At 40.6% G+C, this 18,363-nt stretch overlaps 1 non-coding gene and 1 pseudogene across 1 annotated transcript; one reads left to right on the top strand and one right to left on the bottom strand.

The window, feature by feature from the left end:
- The window catches only part of LOC118694526 (chloride channel protein B-like), a 78,144-nt pseudogene that overhangs the window by 32,757 nt on the left and 27,024 nt on the right, over positions 1-18,363 (bottom strand).
- On the top strand, positions 17,998-18,070 carry TRNAA-AGC (transfer RNA alanine (anticodon AGC)). The gene has a single exon. It is a non-coding gene; the product is annotated as a tRNA-Ala (tRNA).

Below are 18,363 nucleotides of genomic sequence, written 5' to 3'. Positions count from 1 at the left end.
AAAATAAAGGATGCAGCTTTTTTTTCCGAGCTGTACATTTAGTCTTTAGTTAATGCAAGCACTTTCAAAAAACAATTCTTCTTACCTCCCTTTAATTTCTGTCCTTAGATGGCAGGAATCACCACCTGAAAGTGTACATCTTATGGTACCCAACATACAGGAAGCTCAGACCAGTCATCCAGAAGTCAAACCACACTCCACCATACTCAGCTGTTGCTCCTCTGTTCTACAGCTTTTGCTCACAAGAAACGGTGACAATGGTCTGTGAAAACCTCCACTGGATTCTCAGTTGGACCCTTAATAAACAGCATCCAGTTGGGCACTATGGAGCACTTACTGCTCTCAGGACTCCAGGGGCAGTGGTAATTCAAAACCTAGCACAAGCCTGAAGAGAAAAGGAGTCTTTCATTCTCTTTGTACAGCACATCACACCATGGGGACCTTGTTCAGGATCAGGGTCTCCCTTTTCCCCTTTTTCTCTCTAAGCTCCAGGTCTCAGAGAAGCCACACAGCCTCTGTGGAAAACACGACTCAGAAAAATTACAGATCAGCAACATGAGAGACCTCACCATTTTCTCCTGTAACGAACAAAAGGTTCCACATCCAAGTAGGGAATGCATTTCAGCTTCATGAGGGAACCCTACAGGGACATGTTGAACACCAACCATCTTGGCCAGCATGACAGCCAGCACTACCAGTGGAGAGGACTGGATCATTTATGAGCTCTACCTAAGGAAACAATGGAGCAAAGGACTTTGCATTTTTTCATATATCTGGAGATGAAGGCAATGGTTACACAGGGCTACCTACTTCTTTCACAAGGGAATGGAAAGCAACTCAGTCCACTGAAAGGGGAAGGGTGCTCCCCTCCTTTCCCAGGTATAGGTTATCAATCAACACTTCCACCAGAGAATCTTGGCTGATGCAGTGACAGCTCCCCCTCCCACCCCTGTCAGCTTGAAGCATGACTCTTACATTAAAATTCACATCTGATTCCCATATTTCAGGTGGCTTATGATAATTCGGATGTAGAAGAGGATAGTAAGTAGAGATGAAGTAGCCAGATTGCTTAAAATAGCTCGGCATTGTGACAAATATTTTAAAAAGCAAACAAATTCAAATATTTTTTTCTTTCTTGCTGAGCTCAGGAGATATAAACTTGTTTTCCCTTACTCCTGCTTCCTGACAGAACAAGCTCCTTGTACAAACGTTGTCTTAAGGATGCCAGGAAAGGGATGAAGCAGCTTCCAACAGAAGTCCAGCTCAGGAGATCAAGCAGCAGGAACATCAGTTACCACACAGAGCAATGGTGGGCAGTACAAGGCATGGTGTAGGCATCCCTGTCCCCACAATCACAAACCTGTGAGTTGGCATGAAGTTCTGCTTGTAGAAAATCATGTGTACAAATTATGGTATCTCACCCCAAACACCTCTTCTAAGTGTACTTGTCCTTTTTCCCTGTGTAGTGACTGTATGTTCAGAAGAGTGGTGAGGTATATAATATGTTATACTTTATTTCCCTTGAACTGGTTGGTTTTGCCTCCATGGCTGCATACAACCACTATAACCAAGCACAAAGGTAGTCCAGGTTCACCTGACCTGCTACTGCAAATGTCTAACAGCTGTGGGGGAAGCGACTTAAAGCACACCAGTACAAATGCCTTTGAATAAAGGATTCAGAGTGAATTCTCCTACACAAAATAGAGAGTTATGTGGATGTAATTAATGCTATTTAGACCCACAATGAAGTGGGTCTCACACTCAAAATTAAGTCAAATATTTTTCATGGTGAAAACCACTGCACAGAAATATTGTCCTTATGATACCTTACTAAGGTTTTTTAGTAAAAAATGTCATCTCCTTTCACATCCCACTATTTCCCCTATCATTGCATCCCATTAAAGAGGTATATTCATTAGCAATTCCCCTGGGACTAAATATGCAACCTTTCCTCATAAGACTAGGAGGCTTTTGCCCAGGAACTTTTCTCCAATTCAGACAAAGTGAAGTACAGCACATGGCCATTTAATAGACCTCATCAGTTAGAGATTGTTAAGCACTTCAAATATCTACATTCAAAGAATGCCAATAAACACATTTCTGCATGATAAGCTGTAGGAAATTTATCCAGACTTAAATTTCAGCCTCCTTCTGTCTCTGTTCTCAGTTTGAAAAGATAACATTCAGGATGATTTACAGCATATCCCAACAAAGAACTCCTATAGCATGGTCAGCCATGTACAACAGAGTCATGCAACTGTCCTTTCTGCTTGGACATAGCCAGAGACTTCCAATAACACCACAGCATTCTTTGAATTTCTCTTTAAACCTAGCATTCAACTGTTTTATTTAAAAACAGGAACATGTCAGTTGAAAGGAAAACAGCAACTGTGGGATTTTAAGAATTGCTGCATCATATCGGCTGCAACTCATTCACACAAATGGAGTATCCTTATTGTGGATTCCTTTTAAGGGTTTTTTAAGTATCATACTACAGGAAACTCTTCTGGAATAAAACCAACAGTAAAAATGACTATAAAAAGCTATAAAAGCACTCTGAAACTCTAAATATAAAAATTCTTGAAACTTAAACTCTAAAAAATACTTTCAAGTGATTGTTTTAACCTATACAGAATATCTTCAGAACATCAAGAACCAGAGCCTGGCTCACCAGCCATCCCTTCTTGTTTTTCATCCCACTTTATGCCTTCCTCCTACCCTTCTATCCTCTAGAAGGAACAGTCAAGCTGACCTGGGCCAGACCCTCCTCTTTACTGTCAGAAACATTCAGCAGCATTTTACATCTGCGATTGAGAAACCCCGAGGCTTGTGCTGATTTTCCCCAGCCCTGGAGCCTTCCTGAGTGCTGGGATCTGGAGGGAGGATGGCTCCTCTCTACAACAGCAGCCTGAATGCTCGGAGCAAGTGCCTCTGCATTCAGCGTTGGACTTCACTTCCTCCAAGGGTTAACGCCTGTCGAGCAGAAATGCTGTTTATCTTTGGCAAGCTAGGATGGCTGAGGTCATTTCTAAAAAGACATGTTAAAAGCATTTTGAGCAATATCTTTTGTACGTAAGTAAATTTAAACTTTGGCCACAATAGTGCTGGTGGAGTTGTTCAGAGCTCTCACTATAGATGGAAGTTGGAGAGGCAATTTCTGTGATGCAAAATTTTCTTGGATATAGGCAATACTGGAGGAAAAACATAAAGAAAACATGCAGATGACTTAGAAATCAATTATATATTTGAAGCATAAGCATAAAAAACAGATAAAATAATTTATAACATTTCAAGAAAACTTAGCACAAAAATTTAACCCATTATGTGATCTTAAGATAAAGTGAAGTTGTACAGTAATTATAGATCAACTTATTTATGAATCCCAGCCTAAAGCAAAGTTTTATCTAAAAATTTATTTGATTTCACATCCTAGTACTTAGCGACCTAGAGAAAGCCATTAATTGGAGTTCAAATAAATTCTGGGAAAGAGAATTGCAACAAAGAAAGATTCATACACAAAAGATGTAGTCATTCATATAACAAAAAGTATGGTGTCTTGGTGCTGATGAGTAAGGAAGAAATCAAAACCTGCAACTAAAAGTGTCTGCTAATGACAAGGATGATGGCAATTCAGCAGCAAAGTTCACCTTAAAGTATCTTAACAAAAATCACGGGTGCAGAAGTTAACCCAAGAACTGTGATAGATTCAAGTCATTTCATATAAGCACATGGACAGGCACGAATCTTCATGCACACAATATCTGTGCTCTTCATAAGGCTTTATTGGTATTCCCTGTTTAGAGAAGGGCCATCTGCTCCCTGCTGAGAGAGACAAAGTGCAGAGCCTCGGGATTCGGCTGCATGAGGAAGTTCATGCTCAGTGAGCTTGGGTGTGAATTTACTGCATATTAGCTGCTCGGCACTGACTGCCCATTTGGGTACCCTTGGTGCTTGAGAAGTGAAAAACAGCTTATTTCACCTTCAAAAAGGAGCCTAACTCACACAAAAGCACTCTTGAAGCTAACCTGCACAAAAGCACTCTTAGTAGGTACTAGAATCACCCACCCAAGGGAATTAGTGCCAAGTAACTAGCAGGCTGTAAATCCATACTGGAGCTCCCTGCCTGCCTCCAAGCAAACAGGCTCTTGTGATCCCAGAGCAGCATCCAAGCAAGCCCAGCCACAGCCCAGCACCATCAGGAGCCCATGTGGTCCAGGGCTGGAAGCTTATACACCATCTCCTTTAAAAATACGTGTGTGTACAAACCAGTTCCTAAAGATTCTCTGAAAGGAGCAAGTTATACAGATTATTACAGAGGGAGAGAAAATGCAGGTGACAAAAGCAGAGAAAGGAGGGATCAAAGTTGGGAGCAGTCACAAAACACCTACAACTCTTCAGCCATAAAGCGGAATGTTTCATTTATCAATATTCATTCCAAGACTGCATTCTAGGGGCTGCTCTTTAGGATGCAATTTACTCTCTGTGCATATTGCCAGATTTTTTTTTTTTGTCTTTCCTTTTGATCCTATGGGTGAGACAGGCTGTGCCAAAAAATGTCTTTGCCTAGGGCACCCATCTGTCCAAAGCCAGCAGCTCTAATAGGCACTGGAAGCACTCGGCGCTGACACTTCATACATCAGCAGCCTAGTAAATTGTACTTTTCTTTTTTTTTCAATAATCTCTCTATATACAAAATCCTGAAAAATGTCATTTACACACAAAGAGACCACAATTAATTTATCAGCACAGTTATTCAAACTTCTTTAGACATCATCTTTGTCACCAGAGGAACTTTTCAACAAACCCCAATAGTCTTTAGTTTCTCAGGGCTCCACATCATTATAATCTATTAGGCACCTTCATGTTAGCTCGGTTTTATTATGTAACACATAATTATGCATTTCATTAACAGCATCACCAGGCACAGTACATCAAAGAGAGAAAAGCAGCTGCCCAGGAAATTCAAAAAGATGCAGTTTACTTAAAGCTCACTGTTAAAAACCTTCCCCAGTTGCAGTTAAATCGTGACTAACATGTTTCAAAGATTTTACTCTGGCTCAGAGAGCAGAGTCCAAACAACCTCATTAGATGCAAGGCTGCTGACACAGTGAATATTCCCTGAACCCTTGATATTTCCAATAATATAAAAGGAAAAAATCATCAGCTAGCTACATAGTGCAAATCAAATTTCTTCTACTGAAAACCCACTTAACTGGAGATCTCTCTTGCTACTTGCAGCTTACAAGGACAAGTGCAGAAGTGAGGGCCCATGAAAAAGAGAAAAATATATATATTTATTTTGTATTTTAGTTAATTTTTCAAGATTTGTTCAAATAGAAGAGCTATCTGGCCAACTGAACAAAGAAAAGGCAAAATCTCCTTCCTTCAGATAATATAAAAATCATCATCCTTGGAAGAAGCAAACAACCCAGAAGAAATTATTTCATCATTTTTCACAAGGTTACATTAAACCAAAAGGCTTGGAATTAAGAAAACATTTAGGAAAAAAAAAACAAAAAAAAAAAAAAAAAAAAAAAAAACCAAGTAGCTGCAGGACAAAGGTACAAGACAGTACATATGGGAGCAAGTTTAAAAAGGAGGTGGATGGGAAGGGACTTGAAGTCTCGGTACTACCAGCCAAACCAAATAGTTTTGGAGTTGAGGCTGCAGCTGGCACAATACATTACCTCTGGGCACAGTTTCCCAGTCTTCTCCCAGATTTTGTGGAAGAGTACAGACTCCCCTGGAAAGCACCTTTCAGTTCTCATGTGTACAATCAGAACTTCCCTCCTTGGAAATTTTTGCTCCTATTCATAAAAGACACCAAGAAAAAATTTTTCACGGTCAAGAGAACATTTCCAAAGGGTGAAGGGCTTGTAGCCAGCAGAAAACTTTTGATCATTCTTCTCTTGGAGCAAATACGAGCAAGGCTGCAAGCTAACAATTTGATGTAAAGAATGGAAGGAGACTACAATTCCCTAGTCACAGAAGTAAAAGAGCTGCACATGAAGCTTTCTTGAGAATAGGAGTTTATGGAAGTAACATCAAACAGGACTAAGTTGCTTATATTTTCACAACCATTTCATAGAAAATGTAGATCTGCATTTCAATTTCTTTAATCTTGGTCTTATCATCTGCTGGCCCTCGGCAACCTGTGTGTTGGAACACTTGAGTCACTTTAATTGCCACTTAATAATGTCCTGACAAACCATGAATTAAAATGCTGTTATCATGATCCACTATTTCCATCTGGGATTATGCCAAAAGAGGCACCTTCTTCACATATCGATACAACTGAATACTCCCTTCCTGAACTTGAATTAATCTCTCTCTTTAAAACAAAGTGAAAAATATTCCTTTCCTGTGCACTTCACCTTTAAAGAAATCCTTTATAGTCTTAGGACTACATTCATTAACTCAATTTGCTTTACTGTCTCCTTATCACTCACCACCATCACCGCTAAAAATTTTTGGAAAAGTGGGATGCTGCATTACAGTAAACATAAATCTCCTGAAAAGTCATGATTGTCATGCTAGCCCTGAAAAGTTATGCACTCAAGTTCCCTCACCCTGCTGAAAATGATTATTTCTTGCAGCCTGAGGCACACCAAGCTGTGCATCACACTCTACAAAGGGCGGCACACCCAGCGTAGGTTCACTGCGAGGACGTCCTGCCAAACCCCAGTGCCAGGAGGATTGCACAATTAGTGGGATTCTTCCTCTTCCAGAACTCAACACCATTAACTATTCCAAGCCATTACAAGGAGTAGGCAGCCTCTCGTACCCTAGAGTTTAACTGCTGCCAAGACAGAGCACGAAAAAATATCTCAGTGCAAGGCACATACTTTTTAAGCAAAGTAGTTCTAATTAATCACACTGGCGCACTACATCTTAATTTAACTTAATTTGTAGTGTTAAGTAAGCTCTCATGCCAGTTTTCTCTGATGTGAATTTAAATATTTTTGTGAGTTTTTCTGAAGCCAACCAGTATTTTGTTGATGATTTCGTTGGTAGAAGAGAGAATACTTTTTTCCTCAGACCTGGAAGTGAGACATTGACTGCAAAAGAGAAGATAGAAATAATCAGCACAGCTAAGTAATCCCTGGAAACATATCAAAATCCTTTGAGTCTCAGTCCTTGGGTACTTGATGGAAAATGCTATGCAAATGTTTGATTCCTTTTTTCAGTCCCTCAAGGCCTATAAATACACCTGTTTTGACAGGTTGTGGCAATGGATGCAAGTGATACCAGAAACAGTATTGGTGATAGCAGTGACTCTTGCCAAGATCCCCTGGAAAGACATCTATCAGTGCTTTTTTCTGTAAGCTGGCTCTTCACCCTATGTACACAGCAGACATGAAACCCTAAAAGGAGGTTTCAAAGCCGCCTAAATCTGTGTCAGAAAGGTAACGCTGGTGTGTGTTGTGTCAAGTGAACTTTCTATTAATAAAAAGAGCAGCATTGTGTATGTGTGTTGCTGGATATGCCCAAACATTCAGCAGGCTCACATATTAAATATTTTCAAAACAAGCTGTGTACTGTATAATAACCCAGCTAAGCAACCTGGTACTTTTTAAACTCACAGTATTGCAGAATGCTTTTAATTATGACTCATGAGCATTTTTTTAAATAAAGTAGACAACTGCAGTGAATCTCTGTTGAATTTAAGTGAAGCTAAAACAAACATCTTCAGAATGCCAGAATTCTTAATGTCCCCAGCTCCTGAGGTCTAGAAAAGGCTGGAGAAGAAAGAGACACTTGACTACAGACAATTGCAGACTACACAAGGTTTTTACCAAGGCTTTTTTGATAAACTCTGTACACCCCAGGCTGAGAAACTCATTTCAACTTTAACTTCAGTGGGAGATTAGACCTTAAATAATAGAAAACTTACAAAATCCTGCTGTTGTCTAAAACGAGCCTAGATATTCATTCACTGCCAGTTTCTTAAAGAACTGCATTACAAAATCTGGGGTCCTGAAACCATTCCCCATCCCCTTCTCTGTGAGAATAGTTTCACTTATTTCATTTTCCAGAAAAGCTACTGCCAAAAAACACACAGTGCTCTTCCCCTAGTTGGAGTAAATTCAACAGAAAATAGTAGGACCTAGTGTATTGAATACTAGGTGTTTGCTGATTACACATGGTTACACCAATTATTTTGGGATTATTTTGAACAAGGCTAGAGTCTGTACCACACTATTCTACATCTCTTCTTTGTAAAAAGGCTGCAATCTGAAAAAGTGCAAAACATACCATTTGAACACACTGGGCTCCTCACAACAGGCAGCGGAAGGAGAGCAAATGCTTACCCTGTTAGGAATATCTGCAGGCTTGAAGATTTTGAAAAATTGTTTTACTAGGGTTTAATCTCTTCATTAGAAAAAATATCAGGCAGCTCAGTAACAGAAAGCTAGGCCTTGTCAAAACAACTTCTGTGAACAATCTCAGGTGTAATCAAAAATGGTAAGTGATCCCTAAACTGTTTAAGTGTGACGGGCTGATGCATTAAACAGCCTAGCACTGGGAAGAACCTGCCAAATTATTTTCCAAATAATTATGCACTTCCTCTGCCTTCTTCAAGGAAACACGATGTGAAAAATCTTGAATACTACTCATTTGTCCCAGCTTCTGCAAAAGATTTTCCTTTCCCCACCAAAATCAGATGGAAAAGCAGCCTTGTGGCATTCTTTCATGAGGAGTTAAAATTAAGACTGTGGCCATGGAGAGAATCCAAAGCTAAATTCACTATTGAGTAATCCTGCTGGAGTAACAGCATTTAAGGCATCTATTTTTGAACTATTTTTAAGCAACTAAGGAGGAGACAATTTGAACTTGCCTATTGGGTGGGCACATATGCCTTCCTGCCCTTTCGGTGAGGACTCTGTAGCACATGCCCTGTTAGCCAGCACTGCAAAAAAATGCCCCCTGATCCAGAGCATACACATGTGTACTCATTCTAAAACAAGGGTCAAAATCCTCTCTCATCTGCCCCTATGTAGCACAACATGACCTGTCATGAGCCTCTATTGCAGTCTCACACAGCAATGCCTCCCCTCACAGAGAATGTGCTCCCTATCATTTTCTCTCCATGTCTGCTCCAGGAACATAATGTCCCTTTCACGCCCTTCCATCTTGAGCAAGTCACAGGAAGGCACAATCAGAAATCTCCCAAGGTCTGTGCTGCCAAAGTGTGCTGTGAGGATGCAGTCATTTGTTACAGCCAGTTCTCCCTTGTCTTCGTCTCTTGCCTCCTGAGTATTGCATACACTCTGCTAAACAAGTGGGAGAAAGGGAAAAATATGACTCAAGCCTTCCAAATAAATTATCTTTTCTTTAAACAAGGGTCAGACCGAGGAACAGGGTGAAATGGGAGCAGTATAACTAGAGTGACCTGATGTCAACCATTTGCTACATGATTTGAAGCATCAGACAACACAACTCAAATTATCTCCACAGTCTGTGCAACTTTGTCCTTTCTCAAATCAGGCACTGCTGGGCACACGTTGCCCCAGGGACTGCAGAAATCACCAACTCACCAGTGGATAACAACCTGGTTGGTCACTGCCAGTTTGGGTGTTAGTGGGGTTTTGTTTTAGAGACATAAGAAAAGAGCTCAGGCTTGGCTCTGCAAGCTTTGCTCTGCCACATCCATCAGACACTCAAGAGTTTTTCCATCATCACTCTTTGGTATTTCACAATGAGAGAAGAGCTGTCATTAGGACATCTTTAAAACAGGACAGGTTCCACTGGATACCATTTATGCTCCTCTTTTCCTCAATGCTTCTACTTTTCCACATACCTTCACAGCTTCCCCTTGATGCCCCATCTCCATTCACTCTTGCTCCTGGTAGCAGTACACCTTTCACCCACGTTCACTGCCACCACCATGTGTGTCCTGAACCCAGCCTTATTCCTCTTCCAAAAACACAGAGGACATGTAGAAACTGTAGCAGCAAAACATGCTGCTCTGCCCAAGTGAGGACCAGGGTCCTTCCTTAGGGATTTACCTCTCTCAGGACCGACAGTAGGAGCCTCCATCCCACCAACACACCATGTCCAGCCCAGCTGCTGCTGTGTTCTGTAACCACCTGCTCCTGTTTCAGCAGGGCCCAGTAATCAAATGGGGATCTCTGGCCCCAAGCCCCCATTCATCAGAGCACCCACTTGCATGGGGAGTTTCATTCAAAATTATTATGAACCCCTCAGGCCAGGAAAAAAAAAAAAAAAAAAGGTTTATTATGGTAGCTTTTGTCCCAGAGAAAAATAATTTTCTCAAAATTTCTTAAAAACACTCTTGGCAGCATTATGAAGGTTTTAAAGTTAAAAATATAGCAAAATTTAATGGTTTCAGATGCTTTTCATGTCAGTGTAACTGGGAAATACCTTTAATATGGAAACAAATTAAATTTGGCAAAGAATTAGTACTTAAGACATCCCAATTGCATTTTGTAATTCAAAAGAACTGAAAACAGATAAGATACTGTGAATTAAAAATAACTTCTGCATGTTAAATTCTTGTGAACTTTCATTAAGGTTTGTGTTACATGTCCCAAATGTACCATTGCATGTTATAATACACTTCAACCCTTTATTTATAAAATACTTTTAAAGCTACTGATAGCTAGAGCCAGAAAAATGACTATATAAAAATGTTATCTTCTCAAATTACAACTTCATTTCCAATGTGTGTACTTAAAAGAGAGATGCAATCTCAATTTCAATATTTCAGATGCACAATAGAACTTTCAGTGCCAATTGAGTCCATGTACAATTCAGTCATGTCTGTTTATTTTACTGATAAAGCCTGGTACCAAAGCTGACACAGCTATATTAGAGATAAAGCCGGACTCTCTTCTAGTCTGGGAATTACCTGCAGGCTAACCAACTGTCCCAGTGGTGCAGTTCTTCCATACAGATGATGAATGAAGGATTCAGAGGGGACTTGTTCTGACCTTCTTGGGCTGGGTTCACAAGGCTACCATCCAGAAAGAAAAAAAAGAGTTCATTTCATTTTCCCTACGAACATACATCTTTGATCAAGTGTTCCAGTGACCTGACAAATTGTTTATCATCCCTATTTTTCAGGTTAGAACCCAAGAAACTTTCATTTGGAATGCTATATTGTCATCTCTTGAGTGTTTTAAAATTGGATTTGGCTTGGCCTTTCAGATTAAACTACATCTCCCATGATGCACCATGTATTGGCCCTCCTTCTTGAATAGACCAAGAAAGTTTCTTTGGTGTTTCAAGGCAAATATTACATTCCTTAAAGAAAAATGTTAATGTGGAACAACAAAGTTTATAGCAAGACAAGTAAATTTTTTAAATTTTTCTTTTAGTTTGGGTTTTTCAGATGTTCAGCTTTCTGATGAAATTTCCAAGGTTTTTGTAAAAAAAAATCTGAAGTTCTCATTTCAGGTCAAAAAGAGAGGAGAAGCAAACTTTTTGAAATCATTCTAAACCAGGTGGTGGGGAAAAAACAAGCTCTTGCAGACTTCAGTGTTTACCATCACTCCAACCACAGAGTTATTTTACTATATTTCACCATAAGATCTCATTAATCTTAGTTCAAATCAGCCTGTTCTGCTGCTTCCTGGTATGCCAAAAGCATATTCAGCTCTCAGAGAATTTTTCTCTTCACACTTCAGCAAACTATAACCATTATCAAGGAAAGGATTGCACTTTGGATGGCACTATGAGTTTGGAAGGGAAGTCCCTCCTCTTCAACTAGCCAGATGTAACACCATGTTTTGTGTGCTGAAAACAAGACTTGTTCCTTTTAGTACCAAAAGGACTGATTAAAACAAAATTTAATATGGCATCTTGCAAAATATCCTGCTTCCTGTAATTCCTCATGCCGTAAGACCTGCCCTGGAAACCTGTCCTGGATCAAGATTGACTGGCCTCCATTTTCTGAATCTCACAGAAAGGCACCTGCACTCTAGTTGACTCTAAAGTCAGCTGTTTAAAGAGTATTTTTATTGTTTCCTTCATGGAATCATAGAATGATTTGGGTTGGGAGGGATCTTAAAGATCCTCCAGTTCCAAATCCCTTGCCATGGGCAGGGACACCTTCAACTAGACCAGGTTACTCAAACCTCCATCCAACCTGACCTTGGCCTTTCTCTTACCATAGCAAGTTCTAAGGCAGCAAGTGCACGAGCAAGTCTCACATAAGACATAGTTTGCACTGAAAACCTTTTGCACCTCCAAGCCTGGCCAGCTCTGCCAGAGCACCTCCTGGAGTAACCCCCAGCTCCCTTTGCAGGCTCTCCTCGTGGCCTCCACAGCACACCAAGTACCAGCAGGCACTTATAAACCAGGGAGGGACAAACCATTTCCCACTGTGAGCTGCTTTCACCCTTTCCAGCTTAAGGAGCAGATGGGAAGAGGGAAAAACCGGAGGTCAAGGTGGCAGAAACAGCCCTCACCCAAATGGAGGCAGGGGCTGCTCAAGGCTAACAGGCACTGCTGTGTCACTGTAATGAGGAATCACAGAATATCCTGAGTTGGAAGGGACCCACAATGAGGCTCAAAGACACAGCTATACAGACTTCTTCTAGCATCCCATTTGTCAAGAAGAAACCAGAGAATTTACACCCAATTAATATTCACATTTAATCCAAGCCTGATACATATCACTATTTTCTTGCCCGGTAAATGTACAGTTTATCCATCCTTGTCTGTAGAATAGCGGTCTCATGCATTAGATCTGGACTCCCTCAAGAGAAACTTGATTTAAGTCAATGAGGATTCTTGGCCTCCTGATGGTCTGTTTAGCAGCCAGAGATTATTTTCCCAGTTTGGCCTTCAAACATCAGCTATACACTATTACCTTACTCATCTCAAGAAGGAAAGACTCAGAATTTACATTTGTGCTAGCATTTTCAAAAACATCCCTCCTACTTGCATCATCGTCACTGCAAAGGGTTTCAAATGAAGCATCCTGCATCTTACAACCGCTGAGCAGCTGTCTGATTAAAAACCTGCACTGGTACCAGGCAGATTTGACATGCATTTTAGAAGTTTTGAGCTTATTTTTTTAACATCTTATATCACCATTCTGATTTTGTTATAACTTCCCTCTAGTTACCTGGATTGGGTGGCTAGCTGTGCTGTATCCTCACGTCACACCCATAAAATAATGTCCCACTTAAATTTATTATGAAAGGAGGACAAAAGCTTCTTGAGAGTCTCTCTCAGAGGAACTGAGAAAGGCAACTCCAGAATTTCCAACAATCCATCCTGCCTATAATTTCAGGTAAGTACATTTTGCCTAAATTAGAAGTACTGAAGGAATACAGAGAGGGGAGAGGTGAGGATTTAGTTGTTACTACATGCTGTCAGAGCTATTTCATGACACTTAGTCCAGATGACCTGTGGCAATACTGTGGAACATGTCAGAAGTACACATTACAAGTGAGGTATTCAAATTATGAAAAAGAAAAGTTCATTTTCATTACCAATGGAAAGTGCATAACAAAGACACATCAAATTTCCTAACTCTAGGACAGTGGTCACTTACAGCAATGTAGTTTATTATATACAGCATGTTTTAATGTAGATGTCAAACAACAGAAAGCATGAAGAAACCTCATTTCTGAGCCTTCATTGCTGTCTTAAGAACCAGATTATTTAACATAAAGCTTTTTATTTCTGCCATATTGCAGACTCAGACAGACATTAACAAGCAACTTGTCATAATGATCTGGAGCCCCATCAGATGGTCAGTATATTTCATATTTCAGTACCAACATCATGCCCGTTTGGCACATCCCATTCATTCACAGCAGCCACACCCACCATTCCCGGAGGAGACTCTGGGACAGAGCCTCTCTTGGGAGAGTTAGTCCCCTGAGAAGATTTCCCTTTGATTTATATAACAACATTGCACTTCCACTTCCAAATCCTAAGAAATAGTCTCTTTTCTCCTTTAGTCTGCATCTGTCAAAAGCCTGACATTCCAGTGTTTCACACTCAGAGAAGGGTTTAGAGCCTTAACCTTTTCAGAATTAATTGCATTTCCCATATCCATCAGAAGAGATTTATTGGAGAAATAAATTTGGCCAATAAAGTGATATGCTGCTTTAATTCTGTTTGAACAGAACAGGCAAGAAAGGGGAGAGAGTCAGGGTTGCCTTCTATCATGTGTAATAGAAGGAAAAACAGCTTATAGGACAAAGGATCCAAATTGGTGCAAATGAAACTTCTCTCAGCTTGCACATAGGCACATCAACAGCACTGAACACAGACACTAGGCTAGCCCAGAGCCACCTTTCCTCTTTAACACTTGTGAGACATTTTTGTTGAGAAGGAAAAATAAAAGGAATGGTAAAAACACAGGATTAGCCAGAGAGCAAACACACTGTAGAAAGATGCTATTCCTCTTCCACGTCTAGAGCACCCTGAGGCCTGCAAGCCCAGGACACATGACACTTAAAAAGACATGGGAAACAGAAGGCTGTGGGAAGACAAGTCATAAGGCTGTTCCTTGTACTTGCCAAAAAAAATGTCACCACATCTACCCTTTACCACAAAAAGCTGAGGATGAGGGTCAAGTGTCAGCATGGGGGGTAGAAACAGGCAGCCAAGAAAGAAGAGGTGGGCAGATGCCTGTGGGGTCTGCCATGAGGGAAAAAAAGGAAAAAGGCATCTTACAAACCTGTTCACTACAAGTCCCACATTCATAACTGTTTCCAAATGGAAGGCTGTGAAAAGCCAAAACAAACATTTCCAATTCTTTTTGAACCCATCAGACAATATAGGAAAAATATGTGCATTTTATGGTTTGAGGGCACAACCTTTTAATTATGTGTTTGCATTGTCATGTCCAAGACCTTTTTTCTCCTCAAAAATTAATATTTCCTCAAGCAATGCAGCTATTTATCTTGGATGAACATAAATTGAAACAGAATCTGCCTGTGCAGAGAGAGGCTCAGAAGGGTTAGAACATGACACCTAGGGGAATTCAGAACGCACTGCAATGAAATCCTCATTTTTCCAGGGCCTTTTCAACTCGGTTCCCTACAGTTCTTAAGAGTTTCCAGATACTGCTTTACATACGCTGTATGTGCATGTGCAGAGGCACTTAGAGAACAGAGAACAAGGTCAGGTAGTGGGGAAGGTAGGGAGAAACTGATGGAAAGAAAATGTAGGAATTTCCTCTGTACCAGAGCTGAATGGACAGCAGTTCCTGGCATCTAAGAGCAGCAAGTGTTCTGGCATATAATCACCTCTCATTTCTCTGTGATAGAGCACAGCCTCATCCCCTGAGGAAAATGTAAAATGTCAATCAACTGCTTTTGCCCCTAAAGAATTATACCTGCAGAAAGACTGTAAATTAATGGTTTACAAATGATACTTAAATTGTACTGAGGCATTACAAGAAAATCCAGGCCTACTTTGGAAAAGACATTACATTTAGTCATAATTTGGGCTCTCAGAAAACTTGCATCTAGCGTGCAGGCATCAACTTTCCCCTCTTCAAGTCTTACAGACTTAGTTGGCCAGCAATTCACCCAGTAACTTCCAAGATATGCATAACAGCAATAGCAGAAGCAGAAATAGTAGAGGTCATTTTTACTTAATTACTTAATGGATAAGTAAGTGCTAAAGCACCAAGAGAACACTGAAGGAGGACTTTTTCCATAATCAATCTAATTATTATTTCACAATAGAGAGGGTTTCTTGCACACACACCAACTTTCAAGCTAGAATATAAGAAAAATAAATGCTTCCTACAGAATTTACACAACCTAACACTAACATGGACCCTTGGTGTGAGTGCCAATGAACAGCCATTTTATCCAATACTGTGCAACAGCACACTAGGAGGGAAAATCCAGGCTTAATCACTCTGTGTGAATTCTGACATCTGCAAAGATTTCAGTGAGATACTTATGGGCAAAACCAGCTGGGCAGCCAAGTCTGGGTTTAGTCATGGGTGAAATTTCCACACACACTAACACTCACACGCCTTGAATGTCCTGACCTGGAAGAGTGAAAAGTTCCCCCTTGTGACCTCAGTTTCACTTCTCTGTTGATTAAGCTGAATTTCAGCTGCGCCTTACAACTCACTGTCCCCAGGTGTTGCAATCAGGGAGAGCAAAAACACCCTCTCTAAGTGAAAGAAAATTATTTGCAAATACTTCAGCTTTCAGAAGTTGGTCTGGAAAGTATTGTAGTGGGGACTCAAGATGTTCTGTTACGAAAGGAGGGGGAAACAGATATGTGAAATGTGTTCCAAATGAATCCCAAAATTTTGAAATCTATGAGGCATAACTTGACCAGAGAGACCTGTGAAGTTTCCCATTAGATCACTTGCCTATACTGTAAATCCTTACTCCATCCACGAGGCCATACTCAACCCCAGCATTAAAAGGTGAATTGTACAAGGGCCTGATCCCCCACAGAAGTGAATTTACAAAGCAAGCAGTGTGACCTACAACTGTTTTGTAACCCAGCAGAAACCCCTTTTCTTCTTTGTAAACCACTGATGGCATTATCATTTTTCTAACCTCAAAAAAAATAAAAATAGGAAAAGAGACTGTGGAGGGATAGAATGTAAGAAAATAAAGATAGTGCAGAAGGTAGTCTCACACCTGAGGAGTTGCAGCTGTACTAATCACCAAAGTTTAGGAACAGGCCTGCCCTTAACAGGCCACAGTTGTGTCCAATAAGAAGACGAGTGCTACAAAAGAGTGGGTTAGCTGGGTGAGGAGAGAATTGGAATTTGTTGTCTGTGCTGTGAAGAGTTGTAGTTTGTTGGCTGTACTGTGAAGAAGGAGTCAGTGTTGTGAGGAGCTGCCCATGAGAAACCACCAAGAAGGTATGGGAGTTTCACAATAAGATGACAAGAGATGGTCAGATTTCTCAAAGTGTTACTTCCAAACTTACAATCCACATTTAAAAGTTCCCAGATAAAACAAAACAAAAAACCCTCTTTGGGCAAACCAGAAACAGACAGGCCAATAATTTATTTATCTCTGGTTCAATGTGCACAAGGTACCAATGCTTTTTTTAGCTGCAGCAGCAAAAGCTGAACTCAACCTTGGCCACAAAAATACTTGAAAACTCTACATACTTACCATTATCACAGTGAGGGGGATGATCAGTCTTAAGACATCTCTGAAAAATGAGGCAGCTCCAATGGCAGCAGAGACCTATATCAATCCATATTCCACATTCACTAGTTTGAACAGCAGTTAAGGAAACAAGGATTGAGCCATTGTCCTGCCATATGAAGCTCCTCTGCACCTGTATACAAGAAGAAAAAGAGCAATCCTTTTGCCAGTGGTGTTGTTTTCTGGAAATGCTTTAATATTCTTTTCATTCCAGATTAATTTTTTCAGGTTCTGTAGCAACTACTTTCCCACAAAAAGCTCTTGCAACCTTCCTTAGTATGACCATTTACTTTATGCCAATCTCAAGCATGAAGCTGCCAGATTTACCACACTCTGAAAAAATAGGACTAACAGCATGACTGTCCTCATGGCTCTCCAAGCACAATAAAATTAACCTTATAGCAAAAGTCAAAAGTATAGGTCACAGAAGGACATACTGAGATATTTCAGATTAAAAGGCCACACTTCTAGAACTCTAGTTTTATGTAATTTCTCAAAATTAAGGCTGCATTTGTTCCATAAACCTGGCAAGTAAAATATTACAGTCATATAATCAATGGGCAAAAAGGAGTAAAAGGTATAAATGACTTGGCCAAAACTAAGAATGAAGTTATGAAGAGAACCCAGGAGTCCTCAAACCAACCTACACTGAAGACCTAAGCCAAAATGTAGCACAATTGTGCAGGTAATTGCTGATGTGATACACAGCATTCCATCCCAAATGCAAGGAATTAGATATACAGACTCAAGTGTCAGACAATGAACAGGATTTGTACATTCACTTCCCAGAAATCATGAATTACTATTATTCATACAATAGTAATTTTTATTGTATATATTATATAGTTATTTCTTTTCTGCCTGTGCACAGGGGGAATTAGCTCAAATGGTAGAGCGCTCGCTTAGCATGCGAGAGGCAGCGGGATCGATGCCCGCATTCTCCAGCATCCCATTTTGCTGAGCAAGGGGCTGGAGAGCAGCACTGCAGGAAGGGTCCCAGCGCTTGATGGCACACTGAACATGAGCCAGCAGTGCCCTGGCAGCCAGGAGGGCCAACCCTGTCCTAGGGGCCATCAGGCACAGCATGGCCAGCCAGGCAAGGAAGGGATTGTCCTGCTCTGCTCTGTGGCCTCACCTCGAGTGCTGTGAGAAGTTTTGGGCATCACAATATAAAAAAAAGGCATTGAGCGCTTACAGCGCATCCAAAGGAGGTCACAAGGGTGGTGAGGGGTCTGAA

The sequence above is a fragment of the Molothrus ater genome, chromosome 1 (genome assembly GCF_012460135.2).
Source record: "Molothrus ater isolate BHLD 08-10-18 breed brown headed cowbird chromosome 1, BPBGC_Mater_1.1, whole genome shotgun sequence".
NCBI lineage: Eukaryota > Metazoa > Chordata > Aves > Passeriformes > Icteridae > Molothrus > Molothrus ater.
Note: the sequence above shows the minus strand (reverse complement) of the source record. Positions and strands in the feature narration are given on the sequence as shown.